The sequence below is a fragment of the Balaenoptera physalus genome (assembly GCF_965194825.1).
Source record: "Balaenoptera physalus genome assembly, chromosome: 10".
Taxonomy (NCBI): domain Eukaryota; kingdom Metazoa; phylum Chordata; class Mammalia; order Artiodactyla; family Balaenopteridae; genus Balaenoptera; species Balaenoptera physalus.
In genome coordinates, this window is record NC_138889.1 from 109,681,669 (window position 1) to 109,699,417 (window position 17,749).

The following is a 17,749-nucleotide window of genomic DNA, read 5'->3' on the forward strand; positions in this document are numbered from 1 at the left end:
ACCAACACCAAACACCTTGGCCTCTGGTGCGCATGGGGTTGCTGCCCGAGAAACCCCTTCAGGCTCCACAAAGGACTCCATGAAAACCAGACGCACAGAACCCTCAGGGGGGAGGTGGGCTGTTGACAAGACAGGCTGGGCCTTCCTCCTCAGAGGCTGTAGAAATCAAACTGCTGTCAACAGCCAGTATCACATTCCCCCGCTGCAGGCTTGGCCCTCCCTGCGGGCTTCCCTGCCTGGCAAAGGCAAGTGCATTTCATTTCCCCTGCTGGGTATATCTGGTCTCCCTTCACCTTCTTCCTTGGCGGGCTCCCGACTCACCTCTTCCCTCTTGGCCTCCCCACCACCAGCCCCTCTGCCACCTTCTGAAGGCGGGTGATGGCACCACCTCCTCCTAAACTGTGTGCCACCAAGCACATGTGGATAAAGAGGAGCTAAAAATCCAGAATAAACCAGAATAAAAATCCAAAATTGTGAGCGTGTGTGTGTATCCCCATCGCATGCTGTTTTTCCTTTTTTTACCCGTGTAATAAGCCTATTGGGGGCAGACGTCGGACCCGTCAAAATCAAGGGTAAGGCGGTTTCAGAGATACCGAGTTACAAAAGTCAAACTAGCTTAGTCTTCAGCAAATCAGGACAAATGATCTCAACTTTCACTCACTGGTTTGTTCAACAAGCGTGTGCTGACTGCCTCCTGTGTGCCAGCCGTGGGGAGAATGGAGGTCTCCCTGCCCTCCTGCAGCTCAGACAGGGGGCGGAAAGAAGAGGGAGTGACAGAGGGGACCTCCCAGGTGACACGGAAGCCCAGGAGAAGGATCGGCCAGAGGGCAAGACTTTCAGGCCTGAAGGCAGACCTGTGAAAGGGCTGGAGGTGCAGGGTGCCTGGGGTCAAGGTGGGCGCTAAATTCAGAAATGGAAGTCCCAGAGGCAGTCGGGTTTCATGCTGAGGGCAATGGAAAAGTATCCAAGGGCTGTGAGTCTGGGGCGTCAGTTCCTGTGTCTGTGTCTGTTCTAAAGAAGACCGCTCGGGCTGCTGTATGGAGCCAGGGGCAGGTGGGGTGAGGAAGTGAGACCAGTACGAAGCTGGGGTGGTCTTCCAGGAGAGCGTGGCCCAGAGTGGGAACAGGGGGAACGGGGAGGGTGACCCACTCCAGACAGGTTTCGGAGGCGCCCTGGGGCTGGGGTCTGAACCGTGTGGGCACCACGGAGCCTCCACACGCAGAAGAGCCACAGCGCGGGGAGGGCTGGGAGTGGAGCATTCACCCCGGGGTGGACCGGGGCACCCCGGTGGGGATGCTGGGGCAGAGGGAGCGGCTGGGACGGGCACCCGAGAGCTCTGCTCAGATGACCTTGAAAGAAATAAGCAAGTCGGCGAAACTGCATCCCACTCACGGAACCTTGGCTTGGTGCCATCTGCCCGGCATTCAGGAATAGTTACACATTATTTGGGACTTCCCTGGCGGTCCAGTGGTTAGGACTCTGTGCTTTCACTGCTGAGTGCCTGGGTTCGATCCCTGGTCAGGGAACTAAGATCCTGCAAGCCGTGCGGCGTAGGCAAAAAAAAAAAAAAAAAATTACACATTATTTACCTGGCACTGAGCAAACGTCCACAGCCTGGCTAATTATGAAGACAGATCCCATGTGAAAGCAGTACGATCTCTAAGCAAAAGCTCGCTACAGGTAAATTTAAAATGTTGAAGACATTTTAAACCAACAGCTGGAATCCATTTCTCGAAAAGCTACCCAAGGTGGCTCTAAGATTTTTCCAGAACCTGAAGGTTAACTCAACCCCTCCCCCCATCAAAGCCTTGGGGTGAACACGAAGCAGGTCTTACAAAGATAAGAATTCTGCACAGCATGCATTACAGCAAATAAAATTATGTGATTGGCTACCCTTTCAATGATTTTTTAAAAATTAATTAATTTTTATTTTTGGCTGCGTTTGATCTTTGTTGCTGCACGTGGACCTTCTCTAGTTGCAGAGAGCGGGGGCTACTCTTCGTTGCGGTGCACGGACTTCTCATTGCGGTGGCTTCTCGTTGTGGAGCACGGGCTCTAGGCGCGTGGGCTTCAGTAGTTGTGGTGCACAGGCTTAGTTGCTCCGTGGCATGTGGGATCTTCCCGGACCAGGGCTCGAACCTATGTCCCCTGCACTGGCAGGCGGATTCTTAACCACTGTGCTACCAGGGAAGTCCCTCAATGATTTTTAAAATCTTTCAAGGGCTTTGTGCAGAACAGGAAGGGATTATTAATGGCAGTAGATTAAATATAGTGTTTGTAGCCAATTCTCTCCAAAGGTATGTGTACGGTGTTTGCTCGGGGAGCTAACCTCTGCCGGGCAGGGGCAGACAGACAAGGATATTTACAGCCTCCGTTTCTGGAGGCCTTTATCAGAACTCTCTGAAAAACACATAATTAATAAGGGCCTATACTGTATAGCACAGGGAACTCTACTCAATACTCTGTAATGACCTACATGGGAAAAGAATCTAGAAGAGTGGATATATGTATATGTATAACTGATTCACTTTGCTGTACAGCAGAAACTAACACAACATTGTAAATCAACTGTACTCCAAAAAAAATTATTTTATTTTTATTATTATTATTATTATTTTTGGTTACACCATGTGGCATGTGGGATCTTAGTTCCCCCACCAAGGATCAAACCCGTGCCCCCTGCAGTGCAAGCGCGGAGTCTTAAGCACTGGACTGCCAGGGAAGTCCCTAAAAATTATTGAAAAAACTCTGAATTTAACTAGTGATGTGCTTGTTTTGATTGGTTCAGACTAAAAACCAAATAGCAGAGTCTTAGGTGCCCTCCAGGTGGACAATTTGTTTTTCTAGTTTTGCAGGAGCCAGGACGACCATCGTGAGCCGGCCTCCCCTGATTTGAGCCAGAAGCAGGAGTTAGTGAACCGGATGACAAGGGCTTGAGAAGCTCCCTCTGCAAATCTATCGAGTGAAAATTCCACCCTCGATTTTGGCATCCACAGCCTCGCACTTGGAAACATTTAGCCTTGTAATACTGCCCCCTGCAGCCACCAGGACAATGCAGAGCTTAGCTGCAGCAAACTACCACTTCACACTCACCAGGACGGCCATAATCAAAAGGACGGGCGATAACAGGCGCTGGCGAGGATGTGGAGAAATCGGAACCCTCGTGCACGTCTGGCCGGGATGTCAGATGGCACAGCCCCTTTGGAAAAGTCTGGCAGCTCCTCAAACGGTCAAATGTGGAGTTACCACACGACCCAGCAATTCCGCTCCTAGGCTCATGCTCATGAAAACATGTGTCTGCACACAAACCTGTACATGATGTTCACGGCGGCATTATTCATAATAACCAAAAAGTGGAAGCAACCCAACATCCTCCCACTGATGAACGGGGTACACAAAATATGCCCTATCCATACAACAGGATGCGATTTACAGGCAATACAAAGGGATGAAGCGTTGACACACACCACCGCACGGGTGAACCTTGAAAACATGATGCTGAGTGAAGGCAGCCAGACACAGATGGCCAAGTATTGTACGATTCCATCTACGGGAAATGTCCAGAACAGTCACATCCACAGAGACAGGAAGTCGTGGTTGCCTAGGGCCGGGGGGAGGTGGGGGTTCAGGAGAGGAGGGTTTCTTTTGGGGGTGATGAAATGTCCCAAAATTGATGGGGGTCACAGCTGCACACACGTGTGAATATACTAAAATCACTGACGTGTACGCTTGAGGTGGGTGGATGGTATGGGACGTGAATGATCTCCCAATAAAGCTGTCACAAAAACACCGCTGTCTCATGAAACAGAAGTGTTATCTATTTAACACTCATGCATCTAAACCTCCTCTCCTCAGATATGTAATTCAGGTGGGCGGGCGGGTGGATGCATTACTCCTTTCCCCCAGTGTGGCCCTAGTTCTCCATTCACACTAAGGACCCCTTTAAACAATTGTTACTTCATAACCTTAAGAATTACTATTAAATGCTTTTAGGTGTCACATGATACGGTGGTTATTTTCTAAAAGAGCTGCTGTCTTTTTTTAATGTCAAATCACCAACTTTATTTGTGATTCAGATTAAATTCTATGCATTGCTTCACCAATACACATGGAAATATAACTATATGGTGTATTGTACGTTATCATTCATCAGGATGAGACTTTTTGCAGGTGCCTGAAGACAACTGTTTCAAATGTAACATGCACACATTTTACAATCAAAGTTAGAAAACTATTTTTTAATTGAATGGTAAGAGCTGCTATCTTTTGGCGATACATACTGAAATATTTACCAATGCACTTTTTTTTTTTAAATAAATTTTATTTTTATTTATTTATTTAGCTTTGGCTGTGTTGGGTCTTCGTTTCTGTGCGAGGGCTTTCTCTAGTTGGGGCGAGCGGGGGCCACTCTTCATCGTAGTGCGCGGGCCTCTCACTGTTGTGGCCTCTCTTGTTGCGGAGCACAGGCTCCAGACGCGCAGGCTCAGTAGTTGTGGCTCACGGGCCCAGCTGCTCCGCGGCATGTGGGATCGTCCCAGACCAGGGCTCGAACCCGTGTCCCCTGCATTGGCAGGCAGATTCTCAACCACTGCACCACCAGGGAAGCCACTACCAATGCACTTTTATCATGTTGGGATTTGCTTCAAATCCACTGGAGGTGGGGGAAGGATGGACAGGGGAAGGAATTGCCATATGTGAGAACTGGTGAAGTTGGGCTGTGACCAAGTGAGAATCCTTATGCCTGTGCTGCTTTTTTTTTTTTTTTTTTTTTTGGTGGGGGGGCCATGCCACATGGCTTGCGGGATATCTTAGTTCCCTGACCAGGGATCGAACCCGTGCGCCCTGTAGTGGAAGCACAGAGTCCTAACCACTGGACCGCCAGGGAATTCCCACCTGTGTCTCTTCTGTATGTTTGTCATCTGCTCTAATAATTGCTTAAAATATGTGTACGGAAATAAAACACGTATCCTCTGCAGCCGGTGCTAAATCTCACACCCAGAGACCAACTTTCAAAGCTCCCCAGACGCAACAGGGAAATAGCTGCTCACCCACCCAACCACACCTACAGAAACAACAAGAAAGGAAGGGCGAGGCTGCCTGTGGGGTCACTGCGCCCCCTGCCCTGGGGCACCCTCGCAGGGCATACCCCCAGCTCCTACCTTCCACCCAACCCAGGTGGGTGTGGGTGCAGCCTGAACGCACCGCCCTGCCTCTCCCGCCTTGGAGTCTCCCCGAAGCAGCAGCTGGAATAACTGATGGAGACACAGCTACCATCGTTTCCCAAAGGCTGACCACGGCCCCTGGAAATGAAGCATCTCCCCCGGGTCGCTCGACCAGAGGGTTCCTAACATCTCTAAAAATAGGGACCTTTTTCTTCAAATGTAAACACACAGGAAAGGTTCGTGGATAAAGCCTTTCAACCCTCTTCTTCCTCCCCTTGGCCCTGAGGGGTGGAGGGCTCCAGACCAGAGTTTGAAAACCACCATGAGAATGGTGGAACCTTGCCAACAGAGAGCCAAGCCGTTCCTCTGGATATTTCCCTGAAGTCAATCAGGTCAGCAGCCCCGCAGAGTTGGCAAAAGGCCTGGAGCTGAAGGGCCACTGCCGACGAATGGCCTCCCCACTGCTGGCAAATCTACCTGCCTGTGAGCAAACCACCTCCAGGTGAAGCTGGGGGGAAGAGGCCAGACCTGTTCCAGGTGCAAGGAGGCATGCCAGTAATAAACTCGTGGAAAATCAGGAATTATGAGGACCGCAAAAGAGCCCCAGTAAACTTTACTGTATTAATACAGCAGGATGTTCTCTGTCTTACAGCAGGAGATATTGCCAACGCATGAGAGCAAGGAATCACACCTACATATCCCCTCCCGGAAGGAAGAGATACTAATACTTCGCCATGTGGACCAGAGACTGCCCTGTCCCCAACTCTCCCTTCCCGGTCCACATCCCTAGAGCCCCGAGGAGCACCAGCCCAGGCTGGCACGGCTGTCCTGTCACTGTCAGCGCCGCTGCAAACCTCAACACACCAGGAGAGGAAGGGCCCTGCGGCCAGCTGGCAGGCTGGGGCCCGTGTCTGGATCCAGGCCACTTACCCTGGACAACCTCTTCTCTGCATTCCTTCAACCTTACAGAATAAAGGCAAAGGGCACACTAGGGGACTTCCCTGGCGGTCCAGTGGTTAAGACTCCGTGCTTCCACTGCCGGGGGCGCGGGTTCCATCCCTAGTCGGGGAACTGAGATCCCACATGCTGCGCGGCACGGCCAAAAAATTTTTTTAAAAAAAAGGGTACAGCAGGGCCCCAAGGGCCAGGCGAGCAGGTGGCACCCCCTCCCCGGCTTCCCTGGGCTGGCGCGGGCTCTGCCATGTCCCACACACGGTGTGCAGCTAAACCCTGAGTGTCCACGTGCCGGCCCCCTCTCCAGCTTCCTCTCCCTCCCAGGTAAGGTCACCAGGTGCGCAGACTGTTTTACCAGTTCATCTGCTGAGGGTCCTCTTCCAGCCCCTCTGCACCCGGGATTCAGCCACCCACAGGGCCCTGCCCAGGGCTTTGCCTTGTATCTGCGCACATGAGTCTCTCTCCAAGCTCATCTACACTGATGCCAAAAACAAGTCAACTGAAAACCCATCTTGCATCTTTCCCGCATCCTCCCCGCCAACTCTCTCCTTGAAACACCTCCAACCGCCTGCCATGCCGGGGCACGAACGGGCTAGGGTGGTCCTCCCTCCATCTCTCACCCCATGCTGGACCACCACCAGAACCTGCTGTTCTGGGAAGGCATGCTGCCCCTTCTCCCCCAGTACCACTCCACCTGGGTGGAGAGACGCGGCTTCCCCAGGGACCCACCCACAGAACGTGCACCTGTGCCCCGGATTCTCGGGAGGCTGGAGAAGAAAACACACGAACTGTCTCCACTTCTGCACTCGGTTGTTCTTGCAAATCATCATTGGGCAACTACCGGAGGCCCTCGGACAAGAATTCTGAACTGGAGAGAACAGGGGGACAGTGGAAGAACCTTCTGGGAGCGCAGGCTGGCTGCTCCTCCCCGCCGAAGGTCTGGCCAGGTGATGGGAGAAGGCCCCTTGGGGACTGTTCTTGATGTGAGGCCACCTCCTGCCATGCTCCGCCAGACCAGCTCGGGGGTAAACTGGAGGTGGCCGCTGGTGGCAGCAACCCCCCAGCTGCGGGGAGACATCCAGAAATTGATCCAACATGCTGAAAACAAAGCCCTCTCTGTGTGCGTGTCGGCCGTGGGGCTACGGACCCGTTTATTTCCCCCGGGGAGGACAGAAATCACTTCTGGCCGCATCAGGTGGAGAGCGCCCACCTGGAGCCCCACCTGACGGTGATCGTGCACAAACCTCCCGGCCCGGGACACACCTGGGCGCTGCTGCCCGCCCCCCCCACCACCCCCCCGCCCAGCTGAACATGGGAACCATGTGATGGTGCCGCCTTAGAAACCAGGAGGGCCACTAAAGGAGGGAGACAGTCACCAAGGTCTGTGCCAGAGCACTTAAGCACCTTATGCTAATCTGCTCCAGGAAAAACACCGAGATCCAGAATAAGACACTCTGGTTGAGAATGATGACCTATTTTTTGCAATTTTTAAAATTCACACTTCTGGTCTCGAATTACGCCGCTATTCCCGAGGCCCTCCCAAGCTCAGTCTCCTGGTCACCTCCTCTTTGGCCAGGCACACTGGTCATGCCCTGTGGCCTGTGAACACCGACTCATAGCTGGGATGCCTTCTGACCTTTTTCGATTTCCCTTTTTCTGCTTCACACCTAGCTTACAGCTCCCCTCTCCCAGGTGCCTGCCTTGGAATGCACATTCCGGAAACACAGGAATTCTATCAGTTACATTTAGCAATTTCAGCTGCACTTGCTGGCCAATGACTTTCACCTGTCAGTTATTCGTTTAATCTCCCAACATAAGCTGTAAAGCTCCCCAGGACACGAATCCTTGTTGAATTCTCTGAACAAACCATGAGCCCACAGACAGTTCTCCAACAGTGAATGTGTCAAGTGAACAATCTGGGGGGGAAATGCTGTAACGTCTCATTCAATTTTGGTAAGACTACCTTCATTTTAACAGTCCCAATGCCACCCCCTAACTCCCTGGCCAATAAATTGGTCTGTACTTTGTTTGTCAAATGTGTTCACTTTGCCGTCTTTCTCCACAACCAATTCCTTTTAACAAAAGTCTTTAACCTCAGAGGTCAGTGGCCTGCAAATCGTAACACTGGTCATGTAATCAAGAAGTCATCCATAAGGACTTCCCTGGTGGCGCAGTGGTTAAGAATCCGCCTGCTGGGGCTTCCCTGGTGGCACAGTGGTTACAAATCCACCTGCCAATGCAGGGGACACGGGTTCGAGCCCTGGTCGGGGAAGATCCCACATGCTGCGGAGCAACTAAGCCCCTGCGCCACAACTCCTGAGCCCACGTGCCAAGAGCCCGTGCTCCGCGCAACGAGAAGCCACAGCAATGAGAAGCCCGCGCACTTCAAGGAAGAGTAGCCACCACTCGCCGCAACTGGAGAAAGCCTGCAGGCAACAACTAAGACCCAATGCGGCCAAAAATAAATAAATAAATAAATTAATTAATTAATTTTTAGAAATTCATCCATAAGACATCCTGTTTCCCTCAAGGGCATCTGGCCTCCTTCAGAGCCGTCCTCCTCCACCCCCACCCCCACCCCCAGGTTCTGCAACAGGCAGCAGGAAAGGAGGTGAAAGGTCATCCAATGGCAAGTGCAGGGCCAGACTTCAAAACAGGCCTGGGGAAAACTGAGGTGTGAAAATCACCTCTATAATATAAAACAATAAAAACTTGCCATGTGACAGCAGGTTTCCAAGAAAACGGTCTTTATAGCATATAATAATATATAATAAATTATGTGTTGTCAGAAGCCTTTCAAAACAGTCTTGAAATTAACAGATAAGGAGAGAGGTAGGTAGTAGGTAGATAAATAGATAAGGCATACAGATTAATTTTTGTGCTTTTAACAATGAAGATACAAAATATTTTTTCTACCAAAGTCTTTGGCATATGCCAGACAATGTGATCTGTATTTTACCTGCGTTAACCCATTTAATTCTGACTGGAACCCTAGGAAATGGGTACTATTGCTATTCCCATTTACAAATGAGAAGACCGAGGCTTGGATGTCAAGAAACTTGCCCAAGGTCACAGCTAGCAAACAGCAGAGCTGGGAATCAGACCCAGGTCCAACTCCAAAACTACGTTCTTAACCTACCAAGTTAGCTGGTAAGGACTCCACACAAAGTTCTACTTAAGATTCCTAACGTTACAACACAGATATAAAATTAGGTCACTCTGTCGTAACCAAAATGATGTGATTGCAACCAGCAGTAAAACTACAGTAAGTACAAATACAGCGGGTGCCAACTCTTAAATTATTCCCATGTTCCAGTATTTCCAGTACTCCCACTAGAATTGCACAGTTCACAGGCCCACAGAAGCGGACCCTGCCCTCTATTAAAATCCACCTCATCTAGAGGCCAACAGCTGAGCTGGAAATCCTCTGAGAAAAGGTCACCCACAGGAAGCGACAGCTTAGCGCAGCAAGAGTACCAGGCAGGGTCTCCAGGAGCACAGCCTGTATCCCTCATCGGAGTGAGGCTGGATGACACTTGGGCCAGCACCCCTGGAAAACCTCCTGAGAGAAGCCACTGCAGGCAAAGAATCCGTAGCATCATCTTTAGCGGGGGGCAGAGCAATTATCTTATCATCTACCACATATTCTTCTATGGTCTCGTGACCAACGCCTGGGAGGGTTCAGCTAAACAAAGCTGATTCTGCCCTCCAGGACTGGCTCCAACTTGGGGAAACCATGTTCCTGCCATTCTTGACAACCAAGGTGGTACCCAGGTTTACCTCAGCACTGCTACCCGAAGCACATCAAGGAAAGTGCCAGGAAGGTTCTGGAAAGGTTTCACCAGCCCAGGGGTTCATGTGTCTTCTCAGGTTCCTTTTTGCTCTTTAGTATTTAGTATTCCTGCCATTTTGCTGCTGATGAGGGTGAGAGGTTGGATGCAGGCAAAAATTAGCAGTAACGGGAAGAAAAAATAAAAGGGCTACTCTCCACTAGAGTGTGGGCACCCCACCTCTCTGCACACCACAGGCCAGTCCTTATTTCCTTGGAGACATGATCCTCTGTAATTGTGCTCTTGTGTTTGTTCAGCAAGTGTGTACACAAACAAATACAAATTATTCTTTCCCTAATCTGACGGAGGCACCTTAGAAGCAAGAACATGAGACTCAGAACTCACTTTAAATTTTGGGGAGGGCTTCGTGCACAGGAAAGGTGCAGGAACTTTCATTTATGAATGGCTACATCTTGAATTGATGACAGAGCACTGAAGAGCCGCGTTAATTAAACTGGCCACACGGTTCATTTCTCGCAGTGAAGTATATCATAATAAACCGTTCACATTTACAGGGTAAAGATGCTCAGTCAAGGCAGGTTATAGGGGAAATCTGAATCATTTTCCCTTTTTCTATGGCTCTCGAAAAACAACAGCTTCTGCCTACCGAGGTACTGTAAAAATAAAACAAATTCAAATGTAAGACTTATACTGTGCCTTATCAACAAGTGATGGTTAATCAGTTAAATGCAGAGAAACGTGATTTTACCAAGAAAGAGAATTGGGGAAAGGTCATCGAGGGTCACATTTTTTTTTAATTTTTTTAAAAAATTTATTTATTTATTTATTTATGGCTGTGTTGGGTCTTCGTTTCTGTTCTAGGGCTTTCTCCATTTGCGGCAAGCGGGTGCCACTCTTCATCACGGTGCGCGGGGCCTCTCACTATCGCGGCCTCTCCTGTTGCGGAGCACAGGCTCCAGACGCGCAGGCTCAGTAGTTGTGACTCACGGTCCCAGCTGCTCCGCGGCATGTGGGATCTTCCCAGACCAGGGCTCGAACCCGTGTCCCCTGCACTGGCAGGCAGATTCCCAACCACTGCGCCACCAGGGAAGCCCCAAGGGTCACATTTTTATAAAGAAAATACAGAATGTCTCGGGGACTTCCCTGGCGGTCCAGCGGTTAAGACTCCACACTTTCACTGCAGGGGGCGCAGGTTCAATCCGTGATCCGGAATTAAGATGCCGCATGCTGTGCTAGGCGGCCAAAAAAAAAAAAAAAGAAAGAAAATACAGAATGTCTTGGCAGGCCTAATCTGCCAAGATAATTGTCTAACCCAATTATCTGCGCTACCTCTTCAGGTGTTTTTCTCTGTATGCCCATCCAGAAGGACCCCCTCCAGCCTGGCCAACATCAGGACAATGGCCTGAGCGAGGACGGCTGGGAGAGGCATGCATCCACCCAAGAGAAGTCCCCGAACCTCTCCTCACCACCACGGTGTGGTTCCCTCAAATGTCCCTAAAACCTTGTGGGGGGTGCACCGTATTTCCCACGCACATGCTTCTCCCTTGCACCCAGAAGTACAGTTGAACTGGTCAAACCACACGTTCCAATTTGGGGACTGCAGAAGGCAGCTGTATCCATAAAACCTGCCTGAGGGGCTTCCCTGCTGGCGCAGTGGTTAAGAATCTGCCTGCCAATGCAGGGGACACGGGTTCGAGCCCTGGTCCGGGAAGATTCCCACATGCTGCGGAGCAACTAAGCCTGTGCACCACAACTACTGAGCCCGCGTGCTACAACTACTGAAGCCTGCGAGCCACAACTACTGAGCCTGCGTGCCACAACTACTGAGCCTGCACGCCTAGAGCCCGTGCTCCGCAACAAGAGAAGCCACCGCAATGAGAAGCCTGCGTACAGCAACGAAGAGCAGCCCCCACTCACTACAACTAGAGAAAAGCCCGCGTGCAGCAATGAAGACCCAATGCAGCCAAAACAAAAAACCCTGCCTGCGGGCATGGTATTGTTTGCTGGAAGCTGTATTCATTTCACACCCTCAAAAACTACCGTCACATCTGGCCTCTTTTGGATCTTCATAAAACCCCTGTGAGACAGGATGACAGGTGTCAGAGGCACCGCCTTAGAGATGAGGAAGTGGAAACCCAGAAACACACACAGCTGATTCAATGTCACATCCAGTGGGCCCTGGGCTGGGGGAGGTGCCGACACCCAGGCCCTCTGCCTGCACAGTGGTCTGGGAAGCAGCCTGTCAGAGGGAGGGGGCACACGTTTTGGAGAACACAGATCTGGGTTCAAATTACAGGTCTGCCACTTAGACGTGTGGGGGGGGGGGAGGCGAGAGCACATGTCATTGCCATTCATAAGATCTGCTTCCTGTCAAATAAAGTACGCACATTACCCGTAACTCACGTTAGGTGTCCAATGCAGGAACATACTCTGTACCTTCCCAACTGCAGCCACAGGCCAGCAGCGGTCCTCCAACAGTGTGGATTTCCATCCTTCCTCTTCCACTGCGTTTGATACCCCAGCCCAACGTCTTTGACATTTAACTTTCAGCAGCATTACTGTACTTCACTCTGCGCAACAGTGTGTGCTTGCAAAAGGAGAAAGAAACCAAAACTCCGTGCATTAAATCTTTTTAAGGGCACGGAGAGGCCGACACTTGGGAAAATCAGTGATACATGTATAATCTTATAAATGAAGTATTATTTCATAAAAAGCAAAGTCCGAGTCACAGCATATGACGACTTCTTAAAAGGCGAGGTTATTTTGTGTTAGCTTTTTTTTTTTAACATCTTTACTGGAGTATAATTGCTTTACAATGGTGTGTTAGTTTCTGCTGTATAACAAAGTGAATCAGCTATATGTATACACATATCCCCATATCCCCTCCCTATCCCACCCCTCTAGGTGGTCACAAAGCACCGAGCTGATGAGCTGATCTCTCCCCGTGCGATGCAGCTGCTTCCCACTAGCTATCTATTTTACATTTGGTAGTGTATATATGTCCATGCCACTCTCTCACTTCATCCCAGCTTACTCTTCCCCATCCCTGTGTCCTCAAGTCCATTCTCTACGTCTGCGTCTTTATTCCTGCCTGACCCTAGGTTCATCAGAACCATTTTTTTTTTTTTTTTTTTTTAGATTCCATATATATGTGTTAGCATATACTTGTTAACTTGTTTTTCTCTTTCTGACTTACTTCACTCTCGGTACTTGTTTTTCTCTTTCTGACTTACTTCACTCTATGACAGACTCTAGCTTTTAATACAAACTTGTCAGGGAACTAGATCCCGCATGCCGCAACTAAGACCCAAGCACAGCCAAATAAATAAATAAATATTTAAAAAAGAAAAGAAAAAAAAAAAAGAGCCATTTAGGAAGCAGGATCTAGGATGACCCTCAGGTTCCTGGGATGGGTGGGCAAACCACCACATGGAGTGTATGGACGACTCCTTTCCTTTTTACCTAGAGAACTCAGTGTCCAACAATTAGCCGATAAGCCTTCGTAAGCTGAGCGTAGCTACCCTATTTTCCAACCCTCCATAGAGGCCATTACCCTACTGTACGCCTGGAGAGGCACACCTCACTCGGCAGCTCAATTGCTTTCAATTATTAACTTCCCTAAACATTCCTGGACATAAAAACAGCCAACATGCAAAAAACTAAAGGACATTCCACTGAACTGAGGCTCTCAGTCACCTAATATTTGCTTGGGGTAAAAGGTGAAGTTCACAAAAGGCAGCAAAATATCAGAAATCAACAAGCACAAAATATTCCTTGTGTTAAGTAACAGATTTTTTTAAGAGTTTCCTTTATATTATCCATATTTTTACCATGTCATTAGAATGAACTGTTGAAGGTTGGTAGAATTATTCATATATTGCCTATTTTTATGCAACATCTTTCAAAATATAATTATATAGATTATAAATATAATTGTGTACAAATATAATGCAAAGGAAACCCCCTCAAAAAGGCTATTTTCATAGCTATTTTACTTACATACCCATGAAAGTTTGGCCTCTGCTTCCTTAATTCTTCCCAATTCTGTATTTTATAAAGCATTGGTTTGTTTTCTTGGCAGTAGGATTTGATGTTGATGGAGCTGTGAGATGTCTGTAACAGATTTTTTTTTTAATGCCCTGTACAGCCTAGACTATTTCTACAGTTGTCAAGGAAACTTAATAGTGGGGAGGGGTACCGGGTGAGGAGGCCAGCTTTGTGCTGAATTCCCACCTGCACCCCCTTCATTTTGCACCGTGTGCCTGTAGTACTTATTTTTAAAACAGAAAAGTCCTCGCAAGAAAAGCTCAAGAGGGGCTCAAGCCATTCGAAGAAAGTACAGGTCTTGTTAAATAAGAGGGAGAGTCTCCGAAACACACTTGAAACACACCAGCTTGAACAACAATTTTATTCTTAAAAGCAGCAATTTTTCCGGAATTCAAAGTGCAGGCTTCCACCGGTAACTGAACTGTCAGGTCTGCCAATAATAACCATGCAGAGTGACTAAACATTTTTTCCAACAAAGGAAAAAATGCATCCGATCAAAGCGCAGAACCAGCCCCGGGCCGGAGCGGGTACGCGTTTCCGCCTCCCACCTTCCCACCGCCTTTAGACTCCAGGCTGCAACTTTAATTGCTCGCTTGGAACGCGTCCTCACTGGCAACGCCAGCAGCTGCGGTCGGCGCGGCCCGCCCCTCCCCCCCCGGGCATCACGTGACGGCTGAGAAAAGTAGGGGAAAGGTTACCGCGAGCCCCGCCCCCGGCCTGGCGCGCCCCGGGCGCTCAGATCCTGTTCCACCGGCCCGGCCCGGAGACACCTTCCGGAGCGAGCTGGCGCGCGTCGGCGGGCGAAGTGCAGCGCCGCTGGGTGGGAAGGCCGAGCCCTGCATGGTCAACTTTGGGGACAGTTAAGAGCTTGGTGTGCCCGAAGACAACCCAGACCAGAAACGCTGCCCCGCGCCCCGCGAGCCCAGAGCGCCTCCGGAAGGGGCTCACCGCGCAGCCCAAGGAACAATTAACTGTGCTTCCATGAATGGACACGCGGGGCCAGGGTTGCGTAAGCCCGGGCCCTCGCCCCAGGACTCCCCGGAGACCCAGGCTTGACCGCTCGGTGACCACGGGGGCTGGGGCCGGGGCCAAGGGCGGGCGGCAGCGACGCCAGGTTTCTTCCCTTCACCTCTGGGTTAGGCCGCTTGTTTTCAGTACAAACTCGAAAGGTTATTTCGGCCTGTGCATGACGCCAATTTCGGCCACTCTTGATACAAAGTATGTGCACTCCTTAAGATGGCTCTTTTTCTGATTCCAACAGCTGTTCACATGGAATTCAGTGTGCAAGATCAGGTCTAGCCACACATCTTTGGAAGGAAACCGTTCATTTACATACGAAAAGGAGCCCCCGGACACGCAGGGGCAGAACCACCCCAAACTCCGCCAAGAATTTCGCATTCAGCTCCTATCACTTACAAGTAAACACTCCCTCGCCTCAACGATAAGCATTATCATCAGCATTAATGTTCTCATTTATGCCACACTCACTGAGTCACCGTAAATAATTTGGAAAGGGGGGTGATGCTTACTGGCATAAAAAATTAAAAGACCTGTGTGTTCGGCCATTTTTTATTCATTTGGTTTGTGGTTTAGAAGGAAATAAGCATGCTGGAATATCTGGAATGACCAGAAACCGGAAGCCTGTGTGAGAAAATGGTGTAACAAAATACACTTTTCAAAAGGTTAAACTGATTTTATTTTGTGACTTACAAAGTTACCAGTTTCCTACTAAAATCTGCCCTTCAATATTTTAATATCACATGGAGCACAGAGGAAACCGAAAGCAGTTCCGAGTTGGGAATATTAAGTTGTTCTGTATTCAACCTGATTTCTCGAGATTTTTAACTCTTGGAGTTAAAAAAGTAAGATCATCTTTGTTCCGTTCGGCTTTAACGTGAGTCAACCACCGATTTACACTATAAACACACTGATCCACAGCCTTTCCAAAACGAAAGGAACTGTCTGCTTGCCCAGGGAGTTGGGGTTAGGGGCTGCCAGAATAGGGGCCCCGGAGCCCGGGCTGCTCTACCGCCCTGACCGTGCCGTCCGGGCTCGCAGGCCAAGTTCGCCCAGGCCTGGTCACGTGAAGCGCCCACACCCTCCCACCCCCTGCAAGGCAAGCTCCCCGGCCCGGCGCGACCTTGGGCAGGCTCTCCTCGCCCACCTGCCCTAGACCGCGCGCCGCATGGAGGGATGGAGGACGCTCGCAAGAGGGGACCCAGGCCCGGCGCCTCCATTCGCATCCACCTAGGGCGCTCGGACCCCGCCTGGAGTCCCAGCGTCAAGGGCGTGTCCCCACGGCTGCGCTGCGGGGGCGGGAGCCTGGAGGGGGTCGGCGGCGCCCTGCTGAGTCCCTCGCATCCCTCTGGCTCCCGCTTGGGCCGGCCCGCGACCAAGGGACGGCCCCCCAAACCCAATCCACTCTCGGAGGGGGAGGGGATGGGGCGAGACAGAGAAAGGATCCGCGGCGCCCTGCCAAGTCCCGAGGACTGAGCATCCCTCCCGCCGTCGCGTCCTTTCCACTGCCCTACCGCGGATCCCCAGACCCAATCCACTTCGGCGAGGGGAGTGGGATGCTGGGGAAAGGGAACCGGCAGTCCTGGTGGCCCCTGGCCGGGGGCATCCTACCAAGTCCGGAGAGTCAAGCGCCCCTCCAGCTCCCATACAGTACCTGCTCGCAAGGCCGACCGATCCTCGGGCAGACCCCGAGACCCAATCAACCCACTCCTGGGAAGTGACGGTGAGATGGTAAGGGAAAGAGAGCCGGTGGCCCTACTGGCCCCAGCCCGGAGGCGTCCTGCTAAGTCCGAAGGGTTGAGCATCCCTCCCGCAGCCGCACCGGACCCGCCCGCATGCGGACCGACACTGACGCGGACCCCCTAGACCCAATCCACTGCGGGGTATGGGGAGTCCCGCCCCGCTCCGGTTTCGAGCTCTCTAAGAACCGCTGTCCCTCGGCGCCCCGACACAGGCGGCGGCCCCCCGCCCCCCGCCTCAGTCCGGGCCCTTGCAGTTCCCGTCCGCCCCCGGCCCTGGGCCCCGCCGCAGCCAGCCCCCTGCTCCCGCCAGCCCCCCAACCCCGCGGCGCGCGGCCTCAGCCCGGCCTTACCGAGTCGGCGGACAGAGGCGCGGCGACAGCCACAGCAGCAGCGGCGGCGGAGTGAGCGAGGCAGCGAGCGAGCGCCGGGCGGGAGGACAGCGGGCGAGGTTGAAGGCACCCGACACCGCCCGCGGCCGATTGGCTGAGGCGCGCGGGGCTGTGCGGCGACTCCCGGCGCTCGGCGGGCCAAGGGCGGGACCTGGACAGGACGGGGCGGAGCATCAGCAGGGGCGGGGCGCCCTGGGGAGCGGGTCGGGCGAGGAAACTGAGGCTCGCAGGGGTGCAGGCCACCTCCGCATCTGCCAGCTTGAGGCCTAGGACGAGATTTCCCGCCCTGCGAGCCTCAGTTTCCTCATCTGAGAAATGGGCCAACTCATTAGGGCCATGCCCGTAAAAGCGCTTAGCACAGTGCCTAGCTCATGCTCGTCCTTTATAGGCATTGCCCCATATAATCCTCACGGCACCCCTATAAATAGCTGATCCTAGCCCGGGTCAGAGAAGGGATCACTAACCTGCCCACAATCACACTAAGAAGATGGATTCGACATTGGGCCCGGGTCTGATTTCAGAGCCCACACTCCAAATTGGACCTTATCCCAGGAGTGACAGCTGATAGGATCTTGAGGCAGCGTGGCTCACGAAACCGACACGGTAATGCCTATTCCAGTGACCTTTCTGAGCCCCCTCTTCATATA

At 51.5% G+C, this 17,749-nt stretch overlaps 1 protein-coding gene across 3 annotated transcripts in view; it reads right to left on the reverse strand.

Moving 5' to 3' along the window:
* Positions 1-17,221, reverse strand: part of CPT1A (carnitine palmitoyltransferase 1A) — a 61,745-nt gene extending 44,524 nt beyond the window's left edge. For 2 of the 3 annotated variants that reach the window (XM_082477652.1, XM_082477650.1), the window contains exon 1: positions 17,064-17,221. The gene's annotated coding sequence lies outside the window, so the exon portion shown is untranslated. Of the gene's footprint in view, positions 1-16,625; positions 16,754-17,063 lie in introns of those variants that run through there. The other variant, XM_082477651.1, reaches the window with a different exon arrangement.
* Positions 17,222-17,749: the final 528 nt, after the last annotated feature.